Below are 4,164 nucleotides of genomic sequence, written 5' to 3'. Positions count from 1 at the left end.
GATAAGCCTTCTGTCTTCCCCTCAGTGGTCCTCCTCTGCTTTGGAGGAGGCATTAGTCCCTAAATCACTGGAGCTTTTTGTCAGACACAAACGATCTTGTTCTCCCCTGTAAAGAAGCAGCTGGCAGCAGAGAGGGAGGACGGATATGCTGCAAACCACAGACACCAGATTAAGCTGAGGATTAGCTATTGATCCTTCATGCAAACACTTTCTTCTTCTGCCTGAGTTTAAGCTCTGCTGCCAGCTTGGTTTCACACCTGCATCTTTCAAGAAGGAAGTCTAAACAGAAAAAGGAAAAAGAGGGTCTGATTTGTTAATGAATCTGTACCAGCAGCAGCAGGGACCCAGCTCAAGGAGCTGATAAGAGGGAAAGGCTGTAATTGAAATTGACCAATCAGCCTTTCTCTAAGTTAAAAAAGATGCTGTTGTGGAGAAGCAGCATGTTGACCTGCCGCTTGACTGCAATTAGCCCTGGAGGGAGATGGACATCTGCATTCCTCCAGCATGCATTCATTTAGTGTCTGTGGACGGTTTCATTTTCACATGCATGTACAGCATCAGTTACATGCTGGAAAACAAAAACCAAAGCAACAGTTTATTTCTATCAGGCTCCACATATTTTATACCTTTCCTTTGAGAAACGTGTTTGAGAGTGTAACGTATTAAAGACACATTAAAGGAAGTAAACCCTTTCTCTCTTTCTTTCCTCTCGTCCTCTTGGGTTTCTTTAATGACTCTGCCATGATGCATTTTTAAAACATCCACTGTGTTGATATCCAGTTGCTAGCATGTGACATGGTGTGCAAAGCAAAGCCTGTAACATGTAGTGTGATGCTCCGGCTTGCTGGGCAGCGATGGTTCTAGAAATGTCCATAATAAATGTCATTGTGCCATATTTTTAAAAACATATTTTTAAAGTTAGAATGTTATATATCCCTACTCTAAAGCCCTGATTAAAGTCTTAAACAATAGTAATAGTGGTTTTAGGACAAAAATAAGGCTTTTATGAGACCACTAAGTAAAAATTAGCCACCAACACTAAATCAGGCTAAAACGAAGGTGCTAGAGATACAAATTGCAGATCTGTAAGTGCAAGCTTATTCATGCCCCATCTAATCTCAACTCACCTTTATTTGTAAATCACTTTAACACAACAAGAACTGAAACAAAGTGCTGAACGCAAAAAGTAAAATAATTTTAAAACAACTAAAGCTAAAGTGCTGTAGGGATACAAAAAACATTTAAAAGCCATCAAATAAATTTGATAACATCCTAAAACTATGTAAGATAAATAGTAAAATAATAGTAAAAATAAAAAAAAACTAAACAAGATCAAATTTATAAAAATGAAAAGTAATATTTAAAATAATAATAATAAAATCAACTCTCATGCTGGGTCAAAGGCCAAAAAAGAAAGAAAGAAAAAAAACAAAGGTTTTTAAGTAGAGATTTGTAAAATCTAATTATTCATCTAACTATAAAACTTTCCTGCAGAAATATTTTTCTTTGTTCAATCGACCAACTATAAAGTTGAGATTAACGATGTTGATCCGGAGCTTCTTTACTGGCCTGATGTTCAGGCAGCTGCCAGCTCATTGCAAACTTTTCCTGTCAGAACCGACTTTCTAACAGTTTTTCTTCTGCTGTGTGAACTGATGATCTAAGAACCAACAGATGTGTAGAAATTTCTCCCTTACCAGTACAAACCTTTCTCAGATTTGTATTAAGCTTCAGTGGCTTTTACTAAGCTGGTCAAACTCAATTTTGATGTTTCTTTTTTTTTCCTTTTTTTTCTTTTTTCTTTTTTTGCAGTTTGCAGATTAAAGGAAAAAAAAAAGAAAGGCTTTTCTTTACCTGTCATTTTAATCCTTGATGTCAAAGCTTGTAGAGTTGAACTCAAGCTGAGGGAGTAGATGCTTTGAATAAAACATCGACTCAACAAGCAGCTGGACCTGCACGACATGTATACACAACACCTTGCTCCCTAAAAGTGAGAATTTATGGTGGATCTTTTCCTTTTTACATCCCCCCTGACACTTTCATTACAAAGTAAAATATAAGGGAAATTGAACGTTTCCCTCTTCTGGGGATCAGGTAGTCGAATGTTGGCAGAGGCTGAGATGAGCGAGACGGGCAAGCTTTTCAATAACAAGGTCCAACTCAACGCCTGACTAATCCTGACATATGACAGACGGCCGTTCAGAAAAGAAGGATGCCTGAGGTTCTCGCTGGAGTCCCCAGAGGGAGGAGGAGGAGGAGGAGGAGGAGGAGGAGGGTCAGCACTCAGATTCTGGATGGCATGAGGCCTCCAGGCTGAGTGGTCCATGTGAATTTAAATTGAGGCTGAAAGGATTAGGAATGAGCTAAGATTTTCTTAGCTGAGGCTCCTCATCACTCAAACTTCCAGTTCAACTGATGCACAGCTTTTCAAGTTTGTGTTTTTGTACAAAAGCCAACATGTAAAATCTGCAATATGTACAGAAAATATTTTATTTTAAGAAAAATTGATATAGCATGAATGCTTTCCCCCCTTCTCTAGACATTGTGCTTTAGTGCCAGTCAAGAGAAAATGTGTATGAGGGACAGCAAAAGGCCATGGGCCCACTGTAAATTTAAGGATCTATAACTGCAAAGATGCTACAGCTCCTGTGTCACAATGAGAAGTTAAAGAGGAAAGAACCCAAATGTAGGACTCACAGGATGCAGGTGGGAAATATAAAGTCTTTAATTTCTTACAAAAGGTGCTGCTAGTTGGCCAAACTGACTTTCCTCCGCAGAACGGCTGGACTGTTCCTTAGAGATGGGGTGAGAACTTTGATCATCCAGGAGGAGCTCAGAGGAGAACTGTTGCTTCTCCACATTCAGAGGAGCCAGATGAGGTGGCTCAGGTATCTGGTTAGGATAGATGGAAAAAGTGGCCAGGGGGAGGGAATCTGTGCTGCCCTGCTCAGGCTGCAGCCCCCGTGACCCAACCTTGGATAAGCAGAAAAGAATGAATTGGATGGAGCAGAGCGAGCCCAAAGCATTAGCAAGCTAAGTGGCCGCTTGGGGCCCCCAAGCCATCAGGGAGCCCCCAGATGAACTTGAAATGTCAAAATATCTTGATTAAAAAAAAAAAATCTTTGAATAACTCAAACAAAAATGGTTATACACATAAAAACTGAATTTTATACAGTTTTCGTTATGCTTTATGCCTGATTAATACTGGTTGAGTCATTTCCTGTAGCAGGTTGTCATGCAGTGGCACGCACCACAGAGGGCTTGGCAGTCTCTAAGGTTCACTAAAGAGTCAAAGACAGATCTGCTACGGTTTTAAGCTACTTTGTAGTGGAAAATAGCATATTTTATAATAATATTATGGGCTTAATATAAAGCCACACATATTTTGCAGCTGTAAATGAATGTCAGCAAAAAACTTCAGATGTCGTAAATCAAATTTTTAATCACCCTGTAAAAAAAATCTGCCTGAGAAATTGAAGTTTGTGAATGTGTCGAAAAGAATTTGCATGGTTGTAAAATGATTTGTAATTGTAAAGAAAAGTAGAAATTCTTCTGCAAACAGCTGAAAATCTGAGAGCAAGACTCTAAAGTTACAGATGCAGTCTTTACACCTGTGTCTGATTGGATGATGACAAATTACACTGTCCAATCAGAGAGCAGATGTCTTGCTGTCCAGGAAGCAGATAAATCCTGAAGACTGGGAGCGACTTCCTCTGTGACTAAATGAATGTGATGACGTTTATCACATTACAAAATTAACAAAATTGAATTTGGTAAAATGTAAATGTAATTGAGGCAAAATATTGTTGATTATTTTTCTCATAAATTTCATGTTATTCATAATGTTTTCCAACAGGATAGTCCATTAGACATAATGTACTTCCTTGCGGCAAAACAAAGGGAAAATGGGAAGTTTTCATTATTTCTAGATTATCATCTTGTTATTTTACAGGTTCTGCCTGATTAGCATCAAGATGCACTGAATGCGGCTCCTGAACTAAGATAAGTCTGATATTCTTGATTTAGAAATTAAGAAAGAGGATTTAATCACTTTCTACCAAATTCTGGGTTTTTGCTTCCTCATAAGATAAAGCATCAGCTGTAAGTTAAGAGCTCTTGTTAGAATTAGAAATCTGAAGGTTCCCAGACTGAATTTTCTTTTTG

Source organism: Melanotaenia boesemani, chromosome 2 (assembly GCF_017639745.1).
Source record: "Melanotaenia boesemani isolate fMelBoe1 chromosome 2, fMelBoe1.pri, whole genome shotgun sequence".
NCBI classification, from domain to species: Eukaryota; Metazoa; Chordata; class Actinopteri; order Atheriniformes; family Melanotaeniidae; genus Melanotaenia; species Melanotaenia boesemani.
This window is presented reverse-complemented; position numbering follows the sequence as displayed.